Raw genomic sequence first — 24,306 nt, 5'->3', positions numbered from 1 at the left:
CTAAATTAACTGTAGCAGTTCAGGAAAGAGATCATTGTTGTGGACAACTCAGTGAAAACATATGTTCAATGTTTGGCTGTGGTAAAAACAAGCAACAAAAACCAACCACCTAACTGTTAGGATACATAAGGAACAGGTGGGAAATGATACTGATAAGGCCATGATGATATTATATAAGTTGATGGCACCCCTCATCTTGAACGCTTTGTTCGGTTTTGGTCAGCCTTTTGTCAAAAAGGATATGACAAAAATAAGCAGGGGTTCAGAGGTGGGTGAATAAAATTATTAGAGAAACGAAAAATCCTCTTTGTAAAGAGAGATTGAAAGATTGAGACTGTTTAGTTTGTAGAGAAAAGGAGCAAGATGGGAAATGTTTATCTATTATAGACACAGTAGATAAGTTGTTGTGCTGCCTTTATATTGATTCTCACTACTAACCTACTCAACTAGTTCTTTTCTCTGCTTAGTCTCCTCAAAATTCACTATAGAATCTAGAGATAGGAAAGACCTTTTAGCTTGTAATGTTCTAAACTTAGAGGCTATTATGAGATATGTGTACAGACTATGCTTATGAATGCATGTATTTGTATACCGGTATATAGAAAATTTTGCTCATAGTCTGCATATGAAATGTCCAGATATACACGTAGTTGTAATATACTTGGAGTTTTGCTAAAGATTTTTGTTTCATAGCATCTCATAAAATCTTATTCTCAAAATTAATTCAACTGGCTTGGATACAAAAATAATGGATTGAAAATTTGATAAAGGACAAGAAACAAAAGATAATGATAAATAGTAAATTGTTAAATTGGGGAAGAGTAAAGGGGATTCCACAGAGATGTGTGCTAAGTCAAGTCTTATTTAGTATCTTCATTAATGGGCTAGAAGAGGGAGTGAACACCATATTAATGAAACTCAAAGGTAACAGTTAACCTGAAAGATCTGTGAACTCCAGTGGAGACAGAAAGTTGATACAAAGAGATCAAGAAAGATTAGAGACATGGACAGATAATAGTAAATGTGAGATTTAATTTGGAGAAATGCAAGCTAGTTTTATAGCACATAGCTTACTTTGATACTGGGTGAAATTCACCTCATGTAGCGGGCCCTCATAAAGGCCCACTCACCACTTCAGTCCTCAAAATTGAGCATAGATCAGATTTAAATTATGTATCAGCCTGTGCTGGTCTTCTGCACAGAGGTGAATATCATTTATTGTTCTTCTATGGTCTCCTTATCATTTCTTTAAAGAATATGGTGAAATTTACCTGACATGATTTATTTTCATAAAACAGTGATGACATTTTCTTATTAGCCTATTCTTTCCCAGTCCTAATATCCAACTATTTCATCCCTGGTAATTTTTTTAAATATTTATCTGGACTAAAGATCAGACTCCTGCTGTTTACTTTAAAAATAGATACCTCATCAACCTTCCTCTACTCTTCTACAGTAGCTCTCACTGATGCGTCAGCATTTATCCACTGCCACTACTAAGTTATCACACATACCAGTTATCTCCTACTCTAGGCGTAGAGAAATACTGTGGTATGTCAGATGTCTCTGGACAAATTCTGATTCTTTAACAATAACTCCTGCATGTTCCTCTGTTAATTAATATTAATATCAATATTGAGGAAACAAACCAATTAACTATTTTTACATAATAATCAAGACAAAATGACCTCAGTAGAACACCATGGTATGAGCTGAGTTCAGTCACAAGGAAAAAAGGAGGACGTAACATATTCTGTCTCCATTCATGAGTTTTAGTTTAGTTCTGTAGGTGGTGAAGGCCCCTGATGTAATGAAGTACCTAACAGAGAGGTGAGTGATTGTGGTGAATGAGAAGGCTTGGTCCTCACAGAAAAAGATCTTTCCTTTGCTTAAAATCTCATTAGCTGTAACATTTGGAAGGGATAGGTGGATTACGAAAAAAGTCATAATTTTCCATTTAGAATATTTTTCCTCTTTTTGGGGAAATAAGCTGAAATGTAAATACCTCCTGTAGATCTTTAATCCCACACCTAAATTGTAGGAGTAAATTCATAGAACATATTTGAAATTATTTTCTTTTGTGCATCAACCCAGATTCCTGCCTCCTCAGCAGACAAACACACCGTTCCTTTCTAGTATTCTAAGGGTAGAATTCAACCTTGGATCATCTTGAAGAGTTGGGAGGATCCCAGGAGACATGATTATAAACACAATAATCAAACTAAGGATGCAGGCATTCACTAAAGTGTAATGCCACTTGATGCTTCATGTGCTAAAATGATTAAGGGTTTGGAACAGGTCCCATATGAGGAGAGATTAAAGAGGCTAGGACTCTTCAGCTTGGAAAAGAGGAGACTAAGGGGGGATATGATACAGGTATATAAAATCATGAGTGATGTGGAGAAAGTGGATAAGGAAAAGTTATTTACTTATTCCCATAATACAAGAACTAGGGGTCATCAATGAAATTAATAGGCAGCAGGTTTAAAACAAATAAAAGGAAGTTCTTCTTCACACAGCGCACAGTCAACTTGTGGAACTCCTTACCTGAGGAGGTTGTGAAGGCTAGGACTATAACAGAGTTTAAAAGAGAACTGTATAAATTCATGGTAGTTAAGTCCATTAATGGCTATTAGCCAGGACGGGTAAGGAATGGTGTCCCTAGCCTCTGTCTGTCAGAGGGTGGAGATGGATGGCAGGAGAGAGATCACTTGATCATTGCCTGTTAGTTCACTCCCTCTGGGGCACCTGGCATTGGCCACTGTCGGTAGACAGGATACTGGGCTAGATGGACCTTTGGTCTGACCTGGTACGGCTGTTCTTATGTTCTTATGCTTTCTAATTTTTCCCAAACAATTCTAAATTAAAGGGATATAAATATATTGTCTTGTTCATCTGATGAAGATATAATTAAGAATATTAGGCTAGATAAAAGACTGTAAAAATGTAATGAGATTAGGAATTAACAGACTCCATTTTAGAGATCTGTTTTCCTACTAATATTCAGGGGATTAACACCCATTAATGTTAATGAGAGTTAGACAAATCTTCCTGCAAATAGGGGCAGATACCCCTTGAAGATGAAACTTTATCAGACTGTATACAATATGTTATGTTAAAAAAGATTGGTTTAGTGAAATGGAGAAAACGATAAATATCTGGTATATAAAGCCTAAACCCCACTGCTATGAGGTCTCCGTGTAAAGTATCACATAATAAGAAAATGTGGTAAAAGTCACATTTTACAAAGAACATTCAACAATTTTAAATCGATAAGAGCTGATATAATATAGATGGATCTGATAAATCTGCCCTCAGCTTGTGAGTCTAAGATTTTCCTTGCAATACACGGAATAATACACCCACTTTTTGTTAACAATCTTAAGTGCTCACTTTACCAGCCTTAGTAATGAGCCAAGTGTGATAGCATAGTCTGACCTGCTAAAACCAATGCTACACTTCAAAATGCTTTTGAAAAATCCTAAAACCATAAAGACCGAACTGGGCCAATTTTCTGTGAGCAAGGGTCTTGCAGCATTCTCTGTAGATCCCTGGATGTGTATTGCTACTTATATTGGTGAGTTAAATGCTATTCCATCTTGCAAAAGAGATTTAGAGGCTCACAGATTTAGCTAACAGCTATTCTATGTGTGACTATAAATAATGCCAACAGTGCTTGCTATTAAAAACCCTGTATAGAATTGTTCATAATTTCCTTGGCAAATAACTATGTATTTCTTTCTCACGGAGGCAAAACTGTAGATATTTTAATGGTTAATAGTATATGGCTGTATATAGAGCTGCATCTTATATCTCAGCAACTTCACAGTCAACATTATTCCCTGAGCTTTCCTTGTCTATTTCATCAATGGAATAATTTTATTTAAAATGCATAAATAAATATTTTATATCGTGTGGTAACAGGCACTTTTGAATATTATTTAATAAGCCATTTTAGGTGCCAGGCAGCCTTAAATGTTTCCATCCAGAAGCTACTTTCCTGGAGTTCACCAGAGGAAGCACCACCAGATCACCTTTGCCATCTTAAAGAATCAAAAATATAGTTAAAAATATCTTAGCTTCGGATTAGGGTTTGTATTCATTAACTTTCCCCCTCTTCACAGGCTTACTCAGATACCAAGAAGCAGAGACAGGGCAAAAATAATTATAATAAATATGGTATAACTGATTATCTATCATTGTTATTAGTTATTTATTATTTGTACTACAGAAGTGCTTGGAGGCCTTAATCAGTTTCAGGATCCACTTGGGCTAGGTGGTATACATCGACATAGCAAGAGATGGTCCGTGTCCTGCTGAGTTTATATTCTAAGGGTAGGATTTTCATAAGTGCCCAGACCCCAAGTTCACTCCCATTGAACTCAGTGAAGAGTATTACCTGGGGTAGGCCAATGCTGAGTTTGCTTGAAAATCCAACTGGAAATATACCAAGACAAACAAAGAGTGAAGGGAATAAAGTATGACTGAAGAAAATATCAAAGTAGCAGTTTCTTCTCTCTGCACCCCCACTCCAACAATCCCCCCCCCCCCCCCCCCCCCGCAAAAAGAACAACCCACTCCATTTCTTTCTGAGTCCACTTTCCCCCATGTGACAACCTGGTAATCCCTGCTCTGCAGGAATTCCAATGTCTTAGCTGTTTCCCAGCCAGGCCTCTCTCACTCTCTACAGCCACATCTCAGTTTATGATAGAAATGAAGAACTAAAAGTTTGCTTTCCATCTGCCAATCATCATCTTGTGGCTTCTTTCCAGCAGTAGTAGGAGCATATAAACAACTTGTGGACTGCCTGAGCACCCTTTCTTCCTAGATAAAATTGAAAAAAACAAAAACATTAGAGACGTTGTTCTGTTTCCATAGGTCACCATTTCTGACATTGAAATACTGGCCCCCCTGAAGTAAATGGCAAACTTTCCATTTACTTCACTTGTGTCAGATTATCTCCGAGAATCTCTAAGGACTTTTAGGAGGGCCCATATCTTCTTCAGATATGCACTGTGGCTCTCTGATACTTGGTATAAATTCTTTATTTAAAGGTCTTATTGCAGCTTCTTAACCAAATAGCCATATACACCATGGTTCTGCCATTCTCTAAAGACTGCAGCTTCTCAGATCCACATGCAGCATGGTATCCTCATAGACTCATAGACTTAAAGGTCAGAAGGGACCATTATGGTCATCTAGTCTGACCTCCCGCATGATGCAGGCCACAAAAGCTGACCCACCCACTTTCCCTTAACTCAGCTGTTGAAGTCTCCAGATCGTGATTTAAAGACTTCAAGTCGCAGAGAATCCTCCAGCTTGCGACCCCTGCCCAATGCTGCGGAGGAAGGCGAAAAACCTCCAGGGCCTCTGCCAATCTACCCTGGAGGAAAATTCCTTCCCGACCCCAAATATGGCGATCAGTAGAACCCCGAGCATACAGGCAAGATTCTCTAGCCAGACCCACATTTTACCAGCAATGGCACTTTATTACCTAATTGACTAAAATCACGTTATCCCATTAAACCATTCCCTCCATAAACTTATCTAGCTTAATCTTGAAGCCAGAGAGGTCTTTCGCCCCCACCGTTTCCCTCGGAAGGCTGTTCCAAAATTTCACCCCTCTGACGGTTAGAAACCTTCGTCTAATTTCAAGCCTAAACTTCCCCACGGCCAGTTTATATCCATTCGTTCTCGTGTCCACATTAGTACTGAGCTGAAATAATTCCTCTCCCTCCCTAGTATTTATCCCTTTGATGTATTTAAAGAGAGCAATCATATCCCCCCTCAGCCTTCTTTTGGTTAGGCTAAACAAACCGAGCTCCTCGAGTCTCCTTTCATAGGAAAAGTTTTCCATTCCTCGGATCATCCTAGTGGCCCTTCTCTGTACCTGTTCCAGTTTGAATTCATCCTTTTTAAACATAGGAGACCAGAACTGCACACAGTACTCCAAATGAGGTCTCACCAGCGCCTTGTATAACGGAAGGAGCACCTCCTTGCCCCTACTGGAAATACCTCACCTAATGCATCCCAAGATCGCATTAGCTTTTTTAACAGCCGCGTCACATTGCCGGCTCATAGTCATCCTGCGATCAACCAGGACTCCGAGGTCCTTCTCCTCCTCCGTCACTTCTAACCGATGCGTCCCCAGCTTATAACTAAAATTCTTGTTAGTCATCCCTAAATGCATCACCTTACACTTCTCACTATTAAATCTCATCCTATTATTATTACTCCAATTTACAAGGTCATCTAAGTCTCCCTGCAGAATATCCCGATCCTCGTTACAATGTGTTTGTGGTTTGGATAAAAGTGGGGTGTTTATAACTAATCATTTATTCCAGGGATGAAATAGTTGTATTTGCTCTGAGGGCCATTTCACAAGTAAACTACAAGTAACTTGGAAAGGAATAACTTACATTGTTAAGTCTACTCCTCTGTGCAGTCAGTGTGCAAACTGCCTGGCTATGTGAATTCTACATATCTTTCGACTATGTCATAGATTCAAATGCATAATCTACTCACTTAATCCATCACTCCTGTGCATCCTGTGGATTTCTGATGCACTTTCAAATATTTTTATCTCCTTTGTGCCAGTTCTTTTAAGCAGAACTCACTTGTTTCAATGGGGAGTTCTGCATAAAAACTCAGGGCCCAACATGGCCATATGAGTAGATCACAACAATCCACCATTTTTTCATATATCATAGATATGATATTAATTATATTCATCATTTTGTATTTTTGTTTGGAATAGTATGTGTGAGAGAACACAGCAGCACAGAAATTACTTACAAGATAGGTACACAATGTTTGATGGCATGCAACATGTGAAATGAAAGATACGCCAGATGCTGCCTTTCAACTTCTATTTTATGCCACAAGCTCAAAAGCTGACGCTTGGAATACCTTCCACGTCAGTGATAAGCAGGCTAGTTGCCAAACAATAAGGCAAAATGTTGTCTCTTGTATTGGGTAGTATATTTTATAGGTGATCTGTGTATATTTTGTGGCTGTAATGGTCACAGTGAGCTTTTGAGAACTGCAGCAATTTTACATTTTAAACTATAACTTGATCACACATATTGTATAGCAATTAAACTCTTTTCAGCACAACATTCTTTACTCTCTCATAATTCCAGCCACAGTTTCTAGGCTGATTTATTTTATGGTGGCAAATAAATTACTAGGAATCTGTTGGGAAAATAACACAGCAGGGCACAGATCATCCAATAAGTTCTTGGAATGTATTGGAGACAATTTTTTATTTCAGAAGGTGGAGAAAGCTACCAGGGGGAGTGGCTGTTCTAGATTTGATTTTGACAAATAGGGAGGAACTGGTTGAGAATTTGAAAGTGGAAGGCATCTTGGGTGAAAGTGATCATGAAATGATAAGAATTCATGATTCTAAGGAGTCGTCGGAGGGAGAACAGCAAAATAAAGACAATAGATTTAAAGAAGGCAGACTTTAGTAAAGTCAGGGAGTTGGTAGGTAAGATCCCATGGGAAGCAAGTCTAAGGGGAAAAACAATAGAAGACAGTTGGCATTTTTCAAAGAGACATTATTAAGGGCACAAGAGCAAACAATCCCACTGGGTAGGAAAGATTAGGAAGTATGGCAAGAGACCAGCCTGGCTTAACAAGGAGATCTTCAATGATCTAAAAATCAAAAAAGAGTCCTACAAAAAGTGGAAACTAGGTCAAATTACAAAGGATGAATAGAAACAAATAACACAAGTATGTAGGGACAAAATTAGAAAGGCCAAGGCACAAAATGAGATCAAACTAGCTAGAGACATAAAGGTTAACAAGAAAAAATTCTACAAAAACATTAGAAGCAAGAGGAAGACCAACGACAGGATAGGCCCATTATTCAATGGGGGAAGGGGGAAATAATAACATGAAATGACAGACGTGCTTAATGACTTCTTTGTTTCAGTTTTCACCAAGAAGGTTGGTGGTTATTGGACTTCTAACATAGTGAATGCCAGTGAAAATGAGGTAGAATCAGAAGAGGCTAAAATAGGGAAAGAACAAGTTAAAAATTACTTGGACAAATTAGATGTCTTCAAGTCACCAGGGCCTGATGAAATTCATCCTAGAATACTGAAGGAGCTGACTGAGGAGATATCTGAGCCATTAGCGATTATCTCTGAAAAGTCATGGAAAACAGAAGAGATTCCAGAAGACTGGAAAAGGTCAAATATAGTGATAATCTATAAAAAGGGAAATAAGGACAACTCGGGGAATTACAGACCAGTCAGCTTAACTTCTGTACCTGGAAAGATAATGAAGCAAATAATTAAGCAATCAATTTGCTTTCTAGAAGAAAATAAGGTGATAAATAACAGCCAGCATGGATTTGTCAAAAACAAATCGTGTCACACCAACCTGATAGCTTTTTTTGACAGGGTAACAAGCCTTGTGTATAGGAGGGAAGTGGTAGATGTGGTATATCTTGATTTTAGTAAAGCTTTTGATACTGTTCCGTATGACCTTCTCATAAATAAACTAGGGAATTGAAACCTAGATGGAGCTACTATAAGGTGGGTGCAAAACTGGTTGGAAAACTGTTCCCAGAGAGTAATTACTGATTATAATCAGTGGTTCACAGTCATGCTGGATGGGCATAATGAGTGGGGTCCTGCAGGGATGAGTTCTGGGTCCAGTTCTGTTCAATATCTTCATCGATGACTTAGATAATGGCATACAGAATATACTTATAAAGTTTGCAGATGATACCAAGCTGAGGGGTTGCAAGTGCTTTGGAGGATAGGATTAAAATTCAAAAAGATCTGGACAAACTGGAGAAATGGTCTGAAGTAAATAGGATGAAATTCAATAAGGACAAATGCAAAGTACTCCATTTAGGAAGGAACAATTAGTTGCACACATACAAATTGGGAAATGACTGCCTAGGAAGTAGTAATACAGAAAGGGATCTGAGAGTCATAGCGGACCACAAGCTAAATATGAGTCAACAGTGTAACACTGTTGCAAAAAAAGCAAACATCATTCTGGGATGTATTAGCAGGAGTGTTGTAAGCAAGACACGAGAAGTAATTCTTCCTCTCTACTCCTCTCTGATTAGGCCTCAACTGGAGTACTGTGTCCAGTTCTGGGCACCACATTTCAGGAAGGATGTGGACAAGTTGGAGAGAGTCCAGAGACGAGCAACAAAAATGATTAAAGGTCTAGAAAACATGACCTATGAGGGAAGATTGAAAAAATTGGGTTTGTTTAGTCTGGAAAAGAGAAGACTGAGAGGGGACATGATAACAGTTTTCAAGTATGTAAAAGGTTGTTACAAGGAGGAGGAAGAAAATTTGCTTTTCTTAATCTTGGAGGATAGGACAAGAAGCAATGGGCTTAAATTTCAGCAAGGGATGTTTCGGAGGGACATTAGGAAAAACTTCCTAACTGTCAGAGTGGATAAGCACTGGAATAAATTGCGTAGGGAGGTTGTGGAATCTCCATCATTGGAGATTTTTAAGAGCAGGTTAGACAAACACCTGTCAGGGATGGTTTAGATGATTAGTCCTGCCACGAGTGCATGTAACTGGACAAAATGACCTCTCGAGGTCCCTTCCAGTTTTATGATTCTGGAATGGACAGTGAGAATGAGGTAGAAGATGAACTTCAGACAACTATACATGGAGACACAAAGCTGCAGTTCAGGAAAACCATAACCTCTGAAAATCAGAGAGCTGATTTTACTAAGAGTTCTGTTGTGCTAGATGTGCTCTTCTCTACAGTAATTTCAGTTCAAGTGCCAGATATTTCTAAGTATGTTCTTTGTGTGTTGATGTATAATTCCTCCTAACAAGAAATTAAATATGAAGGGATCAAATATCAGTTAGAGCGTATAACGACAATTTCTTTCAGTTAAAGTCTGACTTCCCTTTGTGTGTATTCTTTGGCTATTGTTGGTATGGTGGCTTCTCATCTACAGTTCCCACCAGTCAGAACATCTTTCTAGTATTTCTTGTCCTCTTTGATTCTCCACTCTTTTCTCCATTGCCTATGCCTCTTGTTTTCTTTCTCCCTGTACTGTTGTTTCAAATTTAGCAGCAAAACAGTTTATTTAGCTCTATGTAGCAGTTAGAGATGCTGCCTGTATGAAAGACCCTATACAATATAAATTTGCACAAGTAAATGTTATATACAGTACAAACATGGTTTTCCAAAGGTCTCAGATGGGGACAACCATACTCTTTGACTAAGGAAGGGTTTGGATAATTGGATGAGCTAGCTCAGCAGATTCTGAAGTTGGCATTCAGGCTCAGAAGATCCTGAGTCAAACTTCCAAGCCTGCTGAGCTAGTTCTCCAGCTGGCTGATTCACTCAGCAGGGCTTCGGGCTTTATGTGGTGAAAAAAATCTGAATGCATCAAGACTTGTGCTTCAAGGTCTGTCTTGGCAGTTAAGTTCCTGAATGAGCCAGGGCACTGTCACTCTATCCATGGTAGTGAACTGCAGCAAGTATCTACTGAGTAGTGATCACTGAGGCGGGAAGTAGTAGTCACCATTCACAAAACCTCATTTACCTGACACCCTGGGTGGATATAATCCTATTTTAAATACCAGGCCAGTTGGGAAAACTGATGTTTGGGTAATCGATGACTGGCTCTATATTTCCATGGTGGTGACATAGAAGAGGAGGGAAGGAAATAATTTTGACAAAACAGAATATTAACAATAAAGGACTAGCCGTGGCTTAACAATGCAGGACGTGGCAGATGAATTGCCAGTTGATGCCTTTGAAACTCTTGATTTATGCTGGTCATTTTGGTAGAGTAATTAACCAAAAGGTAGCATAGTATAAGTGTATTCATTAGGAACTTTCATCTTATTTTTCAGTCACATTTCACTCCCTTTTGTGATATTTTCATCCTTTTATAGAGTTTGAGATAAAAACTAGGTTAAGGTACAGTTATCAATAACTTCAGGGATGTTGTAAATATCTCCAATCCAATCATTACAAATTTAGGAGATTCAGAGCTCAAGTTACACTTAAAAGAATTTCAGATATAATAACGTATGGAAATGCATAGTTAAAGCACCAAAACACCCTTAATTTGATCCTGCAGTGATGTCATATAATAAGAATACAATTGTGATTAGTACATAATAAATCTTGTAGTCTCAGATTTGATTACAACTGGATTTTAAAGACACAGTAAAGATTTGTTTTGGCAGGAGGTGTGCACAGTGTCACTACAGGGCAGAGTTAAGGGTGTTTGTGTGCATTCCCATGCTTCTATAAGATAATTGAGGAGAGAAGCCCAAGCAAAAGTAGGGAGCATGACAGTCTGTAGGAAGAAATGAAGTATAGGTGGGATGGAACTGATGGGGAGGAGGAGACATGCAGAAGAAGATGGAAAGCCAGTACAGAGATGTGCTCAGAAGATCATCCTGTTAGTACTGTTTCAGTAACACTGGAAGGAGAGGAAGTGAGACTCTTACAAGTAGTGAGCCCTGATTGAGTTTTGATTATTTTTATTTATTTACTTACTTACTTTTAATAACTACTAAAGGAAGTAGATTGACTTTCATGCAGTTAGGGTAAAATTATTCCTTTTGAAATGCATATATCCCATTTATCAGTGGGAGCAGACATGCATCAAAGGGCAGAATTTGGCTTATTTTGTGATTGACAGTACATGTGTATAAATCTTGTGTATCTATAGAAGTCCTAATGTAGATATCGTTACAGGTGCAGTATTTTTATATTCTTTAGGTTTAGTCTATGCATGAAACCCCTCAGTTATATACATATTTTCAGTCTCTGTTCTTTGAAAAACAGTCAAAGCTACAGATTGTATGAGCTTTCAATATTCATTTTTATTTACTTCAAAAATGCAACTGATTTGCTTTGTGATTGCTTTTCTGAGGGAAATGATGCATTGTAATCAATGTATTGTGTGCAATTTAAAATGTCAAGGACACTTTTGTTACTTAACTAGCAGCAATTTTTCTATATGGGATTTTGCTGCCTTTCTATTTATTTATTTATTTATTTATTTTAAAAGATTTTCTAATATTGAAGTAAAACTATTTAAAGGACTTGTTTCTATGAGAATTCTGGTCCAGCATATCTTAATACAGTACATGCTTGTTATTGTCTTTTTTTTAATTAACACTCAATAAGACTTTATTTAGGGGATAAGTAAGATAGATAGCAGAGACTCTATTTTTACTACTGTATTTTATAATAAAGGTTTTTTCTTTATGATTTTTTTCTGTGCTAAGATATGACACACAGGCAAATGTTTACTTGATTGTCTTGATAACTGACTGGGAAAGTTCTTTGGAGATATTAAATATTTGTTTGTAATAAAAGTGGCATCTGAGTGTATAGTTCAATTAGAATTTCTTAGTAACAAAATGTAGGAAGATGCAAATTGTTCCTATGTACACATTAATTTGATAAAATGAACTTTATTAAATTTTTGTTTCTGGAACTACATGTGGATTCTGTAGATACTTAGGCCAATCTTCACTGTTGGTTGAGTTTATTTAAAGAGCTTTTCTAGTCACCTTTGAACCCAAACGATTTCTCCAGATGTACAGAAGTGAACAATGTAAAAATCTTGCTGCTTCAGCAGAACAGGATCCAGCTGGCAGGGAACTGGATCTGCAAGTCATTGGTTACAGCTGTGTTTCGATTTATGTGATGGTTGAAAAAATAAATTACCAGATTAAATGGTTAGAAAGAGGACTCTTTGTTTAGCCCTTGTGTGGGGACTGAAAGTGTTTATGGTGCTGTTTTCTACACAGCCTTTGCAAAGTAAGCTGGACAAACAGACTTATTCAAAACTCCTCAGAAATGTTGCACATTCAGCTTTATATCATCACAGAAGAAACTGTATGTTTTTGTGTAATGCTGTCAACCAGCAACTGTTTTAAAGGTCTGTGGCCTCTGATGGTGGCAGTCATATTTCTGTCTTTTAGGCATTGTAGTTTATCATTAGAAGACAGTGTTCTTTAGTTTAATAGTTAAATGCTTTAAACTGTGTCTCTTAGCATGCATACAAATACATGCAGGCCCCTGTCAAATTCATAAATTGTTAAAAGGTTTATTATTCCAGTTTTGTAGATCACTTACCTTTCACTTTGCATAATAATGCTGATGCAATTGTAAATCTGGCACGCAACAACTTAGAAGACTAGATACAATGAAATCAGAAATTAAATGCCAACAGTTTGGACTATTAAGTATTTTCTTTTAATGTTCTAACAATTTAGATGAATATGCTACTCAATGCAGGGATTAGGTTTTATTGCACTATAGCCCTGATTCTACAGAGACATACATGCTTGATTTTATGTACAGTGAGGATTCCCATTGACTTCAGTGAGAGTACTCATGCTTAAAGTTAACCACAAGTCTTTGTAGGATTGGGCAGGGAGGAAGAAGGGGTATGCTTTGCTAAGAACTATGCCCATTTTATGGTGCTATATTAGGGCGCAATCCCATGAGGCACTGGGAGCCCCCAACTGTCATCAAAGGTAATGTGAGTTGAGGGTGCTTAGCCTTTCGCATGATTGGGCCTGATATTCTGGAGGTGAAATCCTCACTCCATTGAAGTCAATGGGAGTTTTATCATTGACTTGAATGATGACAGGCTTTTACCCTTGGAGTCAGAGTCTGATGCCCTTACTCAGACTAACTAGTACCATATCCCACAAGTGATTCCACTCAAGTAAATGGAACTACTTGTGGAGTTAAAGTGCTACTTAGTGTGCATAAGAGTATCAGAATCTGGCCATTAATAATAATAAATTCAAAGCCTGCATCTCAAGACCAGATAAATGTAAGAAAAGATCAATAACATGCAACTTTCAGAGGTGAAAAAACAGGGAAGTAACTGTAAGATTTTAAAGCTTTAGCCGGCTTGTGGTATAGTAGTTTGCAAATCCAGAGACATTTTCAGTGCTTTGTATCTGTTTGTTCAGCATGATTTTCTAGCAATAATTTTAAGCAGACAATTTAGTTTCATTTTACAATTATAAAGCTGTCAGTGGCCATGGATTGATATCAGTTACATTATATCTATTAAGGCATATTTCTAAACAAATGCATAGATAAATATGGAATATGATGGTTGTAATTGTCATAATTGTTATTCTATCAAGATTTAATTATTTTCTTAAATACGTTTTGCACAAATCTTTTTCAAAGAGCTGTCAGTATTCTTTATGAAATCCTACGCAATGCTGACAGTAAGGAGAACTAAATACCAGAACAAGAGTTCTGTTCCAAGTCAAAAATGAAATCAAATACGCTGGCCAAGTTCCACCATAAACCACCCTCAGAAATACCAGAAGCACACTTAAAATGTTTATAATAGAATATTTCCCCCTTCCCAATTTTCTTGTCCCCCAGCAGCATTTTACATTAAGAACCATGCGACAGAAAGTCGTGGTGATGCAGAATAAATAACCATAATGTATCCAAAGCAGACAAAGGTGTGATTGATCTGTCTGGAATTGGCAGACTCTTTCGCTGCATCAGGCTGTTTCTTTGATCAATGAAGGTATAGCCTCTGACCCTTAAAAAAATCAATGCAATTGATTGAAAGGGAAGAGACAGAACTATGAGAATGCAAGATAGTCTTTAACCTTCACTGTCTAGAAAGTTTTAAATATTTTTGCATGCATTTAACAGCTACAGTTTCATATTTTAGTTTTTAAAAGATTTACATTTCTTCAGCCCAGTTTTGAAAACTCCTGTAACAAAGTGCTGGAAATAGTGTCACTTATTGTGAATGTATGTCACAAAGGCATATCCTTTAAACAGCATCGTTCATAAAAGATACACACTGCTGTGCATCAGATTTTCTTGTATAAATTCTAGCCCTGATCCTGAGCAAACAGCCGTGCAGATCGTCCAGTTAATTTCACTGGGAGTGCAGCCTAAGTAAAGTTACTCAAGTATTTTGCAGGATCAGGCCCGCTGAATGTTGCAACTACAGGGTGAAATTCCGGCATGGGAAAGTGGGACCTCTGGCAAGAAACAACGTCTTTAAACCCTTTCCTGAACGTCTGTCAATAGATACACAATATAGCTATCCAGGAAATAAAGAAAAGAGAAATTTCAGAAAATATATTTAGCTAATATTTTAAGACTATATGGGTCTCTAAATCTTATGGGATTAGCAGACTGTATCCCCAAATAAAGCCTATCAAAAAATTTAAACTCAAACTTTTGCCCCAGTGATCATGTGTTTTATTTACAGTCTGTGTTTTGTTTTACTCCCAGGCTATTTCTTCAGATTAGACTAAAGCAGTATTAATATGAAATAATTAATAAAATCAGACTATAATGTGCTCTTCAATAGACAAAACAAACTAATTCACTCAGTGTTTCATGCTTTTGGACTTCTTGAAAATGAATATATATATAAAATCTGTCGCACTGGTTATTTCGTTTCACAAATAATTAAAAATGAAAAGATTTTTTAAAATTGAAAATATCAATAAAATCAAATGCCATTTAATATGGATGAATATACTTTCAAAGTAATTCAGACTGCAATAATTTGTGCTGTCATGTATATTAATTTTAATTAAGGACAGGTAAACTGAAAAGGCAGCAAAAGGAGGGTAAAGTAGTAGTTCCCAAGTACGAAGAATTCTTGCAAACTTGCACAGAAAGAGTTGGAAGGTCGCTATTTCTGTGTAAGTTACTATTTTTGTGATTTTTATTTTTTAATTCAGCTTCTGGTTGTACAGCTGCATTTTATGCAATTAAAATAAAATACATTATGCTTAAGTGAGAATTCTGATCACAGTGAGGGGAAACATTGTCAGTAAAAACAACATTAAGGGTGGGTGTGAGGGGTTTGAATCAAGGAAGCAACAGGATAGATTTTATATTTCCAGTTCATCTGGAATTTTTCTGAACTCTCTATCTCCTTGCTGTTCAACAGGAAGAGATTTCCTGAACAGCCATACAAAGGTATGACATACTGGTCACTCTCAGCCTTACTCTTAAACACTCACTCGAACAATATGTAAAAGAGATACACTGAGAGGCTAAACCGTAAGCCTCCACTGCTACGAAACAACTCTGTGTTTTTATATCCCGCTTGAAGCACACACAGATTATAACAATTAAAACCTAGACACCACAGTCACACATTTGATATCACTTACATTTCCCCTTCCTTTTTAGGAAGATATAGTCCAATTCCCCTGCAATAGTATCTCTTTCTTGTTGTCGTCCACCACCTCTTTCCTTTACATTGTGTGTGTGTACATATACATATTACACACGCGGAAAAATCTCATTAATAATAAAAATCACATTTAGTCTCATTGTCTAATCCCCCCTCCCCACTCCCAAAAAGATATCTCATACACGAAGGTACTTTGACATCTAACATCCATGTCCAGCCTCTCTGCTCATCTTTCCCTGCCCCCACCTCATAAGCAATAGTTGCGGAGGCACCTCTCTTTTTTTTTTTTTTTTTTGGTGACTGCAACAATGGCTGCTGCTCTCGTTTTGCTCTTTATATACAAACTGCATCTTTCCATTGTGGATGTGAATGCTGTCCCCTTGTGGATGATGCTCGCAGTCTAAAATGCTGCCTATGTTGTACTGCAAAGTAAAGCTGAGCAGTGGGTCTATGTGCCCTTCCTCCGGCTGATTTTGGTGCCGAACGCATCACATTCCTTTTTATCCCTAAAGGACAGTAGCCAGCTTCTTCCTGTGTCTTGTGCCACTGTCGATAGAGCCCATCCCTGTAAGGATATGAACCTGAGGCCTTTTTCCCCCCAAGACGTTAGTGGCCGTGTTGTCTTCATGTCTAAATCAAGGTAGAAACAAAGTAATTCCTGGCTGAGGGCTAAGTCCCTTGGATCCCCGTCAAAAGGCAACTGTACTAAGCACTGAATCATTTTCTAGAATGAATCTTACTAAAAAGAAATAGGCAATTTTTTCCGTTTCTACGAATGAAATCAGTTGAATCACTGAATCAGACAATTGATCCCCAATAACAATATGTCTTGTATAATGATATTGCAGAAAGTTTCCTTGAGCATGCTCCAAAAAATGTGATCTGATTTACAAGACGTAGCTCAAGAGTGCCATACCCATGCTCCTTCAGGTGTACTCCCCTGTAACAGCTTCCCTCGACTTCCTTGCCTAAACCTTTTGTATCGAGACAGCCATTGAGTGCTGCTATCCCATTCTCATGCCTCACCCCTATCCTCCTATCCAGCCCCAAAATATAGCGAGCACCAAAATGTGTTCTATTTAACTATGTCAGCACCTTAAGGTATAGAGCATATTCTGTCAGATGACACTCGTAGAGCTATATGGACTTATGCTGCACATCCTGCTTCTCCAACTGAAAACAGACCTGCAATTAAAAGGTGTGGTTCTGGGTGGAAACAAAAGCAATGCATACAGAGATTGATGTTACTGTGAATGTAATGGGGATTATTTTATTATTTTGAGTGTGCTGGTGGGAATATAGCAGTTTTAAGTAATCTGGAGTTCTGGATTTGTTTTGGTTCCCCCCACCCAACGTGTTAAAACTTGAACAAGAAAGATATACAACTTTTGCTAAGATGTTTTTGATATAAAGCTTTCTGATCTTTTCAGAATTTGCAAAAAGAAAAACTCGTTACATTGATGGAATTTTTGTCTATAAGCAGGAAATGTTAATTGTAAAATGAGAGCTAAAAGACTCTGCTTCAGTGGCTGAGACTGACAGCTCTGTGTTTCTGCTGTTGCACGTGGGAGAAAACTGTGGATGCAAAAGGTAAAAAGACAAGGGAGATTTTGTGCAACTCCAATATGCATATAAAGGTATCTTGAAATAAAAAACTTTTTAACAGCTATTCATGGAGTAAAAATAGTTTATCCTAGAGGTTGCTTCACCAGAAATGTATGGTCCCTAACTAGGTTGTGGGGGCAAGTGTTCTATAATATTGGATTAGTAGCAAGGGGTGAACAGCTCCCATCTAATTCAACTAGTCCTCTCGTATTTGTAATCTCCAAGGAAACAGCTGAGTTGAATGTTAATTAAACAGCGTTCTTTGATCCACCCAGCCACTCCCAGAGGCATAATAGTAATCATATATGGCAAATAAATAATGGTATGTTTAAACAAATGCATCTAACCTTGCCATATTCACACTTAAAACATTTTTTTGCTGTCCTGCCTCCTTATCCCATACCATTTAAAGCCTAGGGAAAAAAGCTAAGTTAAACTTTGGTCCATCTGGAAGGCAGGGTGACAGGAAGCATAAATTCCTATTTAAGGCTGTATAAGGGTTAATGATTAGAAGAGTGGAATCAGGAAAGACCTTAAGCCCAGATCTATGACAGTGGTAATTGAGCTGATTGACTACGACATCTCATTTCAGACGACTATTGATTTAATCTAGTCTGTGTGCCCCTTGGTCCCAAAGGTGCTCCCAAGTGAAGCCTCAGCACTTGAACCTGGATACTTTCCCTACTCACCGTCTGGACATAAATTTACAAAATGTGCAGCCATTTAAAATTTTGACTCGTCCTCATGGTTTTACTCTAAAGTTTCTAATTTGAGCAGGTTAATGTTTTTAACTATTGAAGAGACAGAGGCAGAGAGTGTGAGATGGCACAGACAGAGGAGGAAAAACAAAAGATGTGGCTAGTATCTGCATCTGTTGTTTTTGATTTGCAGAGCTAGCAAAGGCTTCTTTTTGGAGGCTGTCCACAAAGCTGGGCTATCAGGAGGCAGTTTGCTGTACACGAACGTTCAATTATTAAAATAGTAGACGTTTTCCCGCGTGTGATAGCCATAGCAAGGTCACGACATTAATTTATCCAGGGTATTGTGGGTAACTATACAGAAAAAAAGCATAAAGGGCACAGATGCTGGAGCAGCAAAAAATGGATGGGTCTGAGCAAATGGAGATTAAAAGGGGATGACCAATCTAATGTACGTATAGCAGTAAGAAGCTGGCATCCGTCACAGACTATTGATGGCAATAAGTATTTTAAGCCATGCTGTGAATGTGTTAAATTTTTTTTAATACCTCAGTAAATGCTAAACTGAATGCTATAATCCTGTGTTTTTTTCAGTTTTCCAAATCTGATTTCAGTCTTGCTTTTGTTGTCTCATGCTTGGCGTTCTTCTCTCGCTTGCTTTGTCTGTCTGTGGGTGTGTGCCTCTCTCTGAGATTACAAACTTAACTGTTTCCTAATTGTCTACTTTTGGTTTATTAATGATGATTTGTCATGAGTTGGTGTACAAGCTGGGTTTAGATTTCGTACCATGATGTTTTTGCTTTCTGTAGTCTGGGGGTTTGTAGTGTTTTCTCTGGAACTTTTCTGCGAATGGATGCCCTTCCCGTTTGCTGCCACAGTTATGTTGCCAAACTGCTACCTTAGTTGGTACTGCAGTGTTGCACTGCATGTTGGGATCTGTCCGTGTGGGTAAGCTGAGAATTTCTACAGCACCAGACAGCTTTTAGAATTGGCTTGAGAATTGTGTGCTGCTCATCCCTCTTTTGTAAATAATTTTTATACTACAAATCACTGTGTAGTGGTATTGTCTGGTAAAATAATTGCTCACGTAAAAAGGAAACGCTAGTGAGTTTATTACGCTGTATGTCACGAAAGTACCTTGTTTTAAGAACAAAGGAACAAGGTAAAAACACACACCGTAACTGTGCTTTATGGATTTCATAGTCTATAATACAAATGTGCCTGCATTTCAGCTAACAAAGCTTTGTTTTATATTGTGTGTATAACTTACAGGTATTGTGCATATGTATAATACATACATTATACACTGTACTATATATACACACACACACACAATACTCTAGATAAACGACACAGAATATATAGATCAATATATATGCATTATGAAGTACTCACATGCCCACTATTCTGTATATTGAGTAGTATATATTGCTTCTGTTCTCTCTCTCTCTCTCTCTCTCTCTGTGTCTCTCTCTCTCTCTCACACACACACACACACACACACACACACACACACACACACACACGCTATTTTGTATAAGGAGGTCTAAAATAAAGAATGACTAATGTCTTGTGAGGCATTGATTTAAATCCAGCAATTTATGATTTCAACACCGTATTGGTGATTCAGATCTTGGCAATGATTTGGCTAAAATAATATAATTCTTACCAAGTGAGAGTACAACTAGTTTTAAAAAAGCAATCATTTGGATTCACATTAAAATTAGAAATTTTCATTTTCATTATTCAACAAAAAATAGGAGAAAATTCTGGATCCCAGCAGCTTATGTCCTTTGCATCAATATTTATTCAAGCAAAGGAAAAAAATGAAGAAGGCGTAGAATGAACTCTAAGACTGTTAAAGAATTGCTGGCATTATTTCTCCCTACATCACGTGTGAGCCTGGGTTGCCTGCTATTCCTGAGGCAGAGGATCGAGGATGAAAGTCTGTGTGTCAGAGCCTGTTTTCACAACTGCATTTGGAGATCCGTCTTATTGATTAGGAGAAAAAGGGGGAGGGAATAGGAGTGTGAGGTGAGGGGAGGACCGACTGACTACTGGCTTATTGCAGCTCAAGACATTTTCTTCCGGAAAGATGTCAAACAACTGAGACACAGCAACAGAGGAAGTAGAAAGGTGGAAAAATAAGAAGAGGGACCCTTTGGAAGAAATGAAGGCATTTCTTATGAGAGCCTTGAGGCTTTTTTTTTTTTATCCTTCCAACATCTGACCTGCAAGGGCTAGAGTGACAGCGTCATGCAAATGCTGCAGTCCAGCAGGTCTGAGAGAGGGTGGATGCTAGACAGTGAGTTAATGTTAATGATGAGTGCAGTGAAAATACCAGCCGATACCACCCCCTCCACACACAACCGCTCTGAGTCAGCATCCGCTGCTTTGCCTTGCCTTTTTGTGTGTGTCTGTGTGTGCGTGCATGTGTGTGTCTGTGTGTATGTGTGTGTGTGTGTGTCTGTGGCTGTGTGCGTGTGCGTGGAAGGTAAAAGCGAGTCAGTCAGTGAGAAGCAAAGGTACGTTTGAGAGCAACTAAAAACTGACTGATTTCCATCTTCAGAGCATCAGATGTATTCCCTAAGGAGGATGGGTCTATGTGATGGGGGTGGTGTAATTATGTTAATGTCATATTTATAGAGGGGAGAGATTTTTCATTCTAATTATTGGTTTGAAAGCCGTGGTCAAAAATTGCTTGGAAAACCATGCTCAGTTTTTTTTAAAAAAGCATGGAATGAAATCTAGGGAATGCTTGGATTTTTTTTTTTTATTGTTTCATTTAACTAGTTAGTGTCTAAGGCATAACTGATTGAATAGAGCATACCAAATGACAAAGAAAAGCTCCTATATAATGTTGCATTATATCACTGACCAAAATATTTAAAGTAATCCAAGATGTATTGAAATCTGAGGTAACATTTGGAGAGAAGAGTGAGGGAGGGCAAGAGGGTAGTAAGGCAGTTAGCAAATATTTTCTTCAGCATAGCTTTCTGTACAGCTTACTTGTAAATGGATGATTCACCTGTTCTACTAGCATATATTCTAATTCTTTCCCCCCCTTCTTCTCTTTTTCCCTTTAAAGCTGAACCGCTTCCTGAAGAGCACTGAATTTTCTATACCAGATTCTACTTCAGTGGCCAGGACCTTTATGGCCACTGATTCTTTTGCTCTGGGTTCTGAAAAAACATCGTGGATCCATCCCTAAAGTAGAAATGTTCTTTTCCATCCCGCAAGCAAGGCTAAAGATTGGAGGAGAATGAATGTGAATCTAATTCAGGATTGCGGTCGTGCCATTAAAAGTTTTCAGCTTCAGAACAAAATGATTTGGGAAATATGATCCGTTTTCTTACTCTATCAACAATGTTTAAAAGTTGTAGGAGGTTCAAGTGACTTGACTCAAATAACAACAATCTTTGCATGTCAATAATGTCTACAGTTTAAGGAGTGAAAGATAGTTTTGAGTTTGGAAAAGAAGAAGCTGTTAATATGAGCCTGTAATGGGATTAAATGTTGATGCCCGAAAGTTATCCTTGCACTGAGGATGGGTTTAAAGTGCTGTATATCCTAGGGCCCACCTTACTGTAGAGGTATAATGGGGAAATATTTCAATTAGAAACCCATTAACAAGCATTTAATCCTTCTTTAAGGCATTAGAGGAAATAGAATAAAACATTTACTGTTCAAATCTGCTGCAAGCAGACTTTAACCCATTTATAGACTTATCCTTCTGATGTATTGTACTATGGCTACTCATGAGTCAGAATAGTAAAGATTTTATTTGTACTCCTTTTTTCCAAAGTTGTGGAATCTATTCTAAGAAGTGTCTTGATCAATCAGCTGATATTATTGTTTTGAATGTATGTGTGTATATTGCCTACTTATTTGATCTTTTCCAACCCCTACTTGAAAAGGTGGGTTTTTTATAAAACAGCAACAAAAGTTTTACTGAATGTAATCTTGACGACTAAGTGATTCAGATTATTTGAAGAAGAATTCTACTGGATCATATCGGACTTTTCCTAGTCCCTGAGACCCTAACTTGTGAGGTTTTTTAGCAACAATCACAAGTCAGGCTCTTGGGACCTAGGCGGAGGGGAACCAGCAGCTTTGGACTTTATTGATTGTTTATCTGCAATATTAACAGAACCAAAGGAGATTTTTTTATCTGGGGGAAAATATTTATTTCAGATGTTAAGCATTAGTGTTATGCTACAAAAAAATTGCTGCTATGTATTGTACAATATAAAGATTCTACATAATTTGTATGTTTGGAAACCTATATTGTAGTGGATAACATGTAACATTTCGAATTAAAATTTAAAATGAATGACAGATATCTACATAAAAAAATCAAGTACTGAAGGATAAATGCACTGTTTTCAACCATAATTTGCTATTATGGATCCTTCTGGTGGATAATAAGACAAAACACATTTCCAAATGTATTGCTATAATATTTAATGAACTTTTTGAAACTTTACAAATTATACATTGATCTGTGAGGCCTAGCAAATGCATTCATACTGTTGTCTTTGGGGTAATAATCTGAGCGTGCAAGAAAACTGTTGCTTCTTTTCCTGTAAGGCAGTGCAGAGATTCCTTTATAGTTGTTACTATTTCTCTCAGTCTATATAATAATACAATACAGGTTCTCATTTGGTATATTAACCCCTTACTCTGAAAGAAAAGAGAAAGCTGGTGTCAAACTCATAATGCTGTGTTGAAGTCACTTTGCACACAGAACTACATACTTTTCATCTACTTACTGTATCCCAGCAGAGAAGACCGGACACCAGGAATTAGGCTCAAACTTTAGTCTCTTCCCTCACTTTTTACTTTTCACTTATACAACAGACTAACTGTTGTGTTGTCCCCATATGCTGAATACTTCAATGACTTCAGCATAAGATTTACCAGGACACAGCTACATTGTAATGTCTATCACTCCTAAAGTGCTGAACCAGAACACAGAAAATTTGACTGTATTTCTTAATATTTTATAAGTAGTTTGGTCCTGATTAATTTTTGTTTCAGTTTCCTGTATCTAACCCAGATGGTGAAGCACCCTGTTAATAGTGTACTAATGTCACACTTCACTGATTGAAACAAAGGCTTTACTTAGGGCAAGCATCTAAACAATTTGGTCATTTTGAAACTGATATTTTGGCTCCAGTTTATTTTTTCCACGTATGTGGGAGGAATTGTGTTTTATTGTAATGCTATTGTTAAAATAAATTATTATTAAACAGAATAATTCAAGGTTTTGTTGTCCTATTTTCTTACAAAACAAACCACACTTTGTATAGTTTTCAATCAAGTCACTAAAACTACAGTTAAAGCTTTACTTTAAAAAAAATTTCTTACCTATCCCAAAGATGACATAGTTTCTAATAATGATGAAATTGTTTTCTTCATAAAGCCATCAATCTTGCATGCTCAGAACACGCAAGAGTTACATGGAAACATTTGATCCATCCTAGATGTACTAGTAATTCTTTTAAAGAAAGGTGTATTGACCTATGATGGTTTCTATTTATGTAATCTGAGAGGAGTAGATCTAAATCTGAGTACGCAAAACTAAAATATCAAACCAGGGTGATGCACTGATGAGGCACTTCGGTAGCAATTGACTTTATTATACATAATAGATTCTCTGACTTGTTTTAAAGACAATATTAAAGGTGTTGATCAGGTGAACAGGTATTCTGCCCTGATAAACTATATAGTGAGATCTAAATATATTGTGGGTAGTATAGACATGCTGATATATAACAACTATGGTATTTAAAATATGCATAACATTTTCCAAAGTAC

General features: G+C 37.5%; 1 long non-coding RNA gene across 1 annotated transcript in view; it reads left to right on the top strand.

The window, feature by feature from the left end:
* Positions 1-23,462, top strand: part of LOC115271227 — a 75,378-nt gene extending 51,916 nt beyond the window's left edge. Inside the window, exon 3 of the long non-coding RNA XR_003899832.1 lies at positions 21,575-23,462. This is a non-coding gene — a long non-coding RNA (uncharacterized LOC115271227). The remainder of the gene's footprint in view (positions 1-21,574) is intronic.
* Positions 23,463-24,306: the final 844 nt, after the last annotated feature.

This window comes from Terrapene carolina, unplaced genomic scaffold, assembly GCF_002925995.2.
Source record: "Terrapene carolina triunguis isolate 2854851 unplaced genomic scaffold, T_m_triunguis-2.0 Scaffold38, whole genome shotgun sequence".
In the NCBI taxonomy this organism is placed as follows: domain Eukaryota; kingdom Metazoa; phylum Chordata; order Testudines; family Emydidae; genus Terrapene; species Terrapene triunguis.
This window is presented reverse-complemented; position numbering and strand designations above follow the sequence as displayed.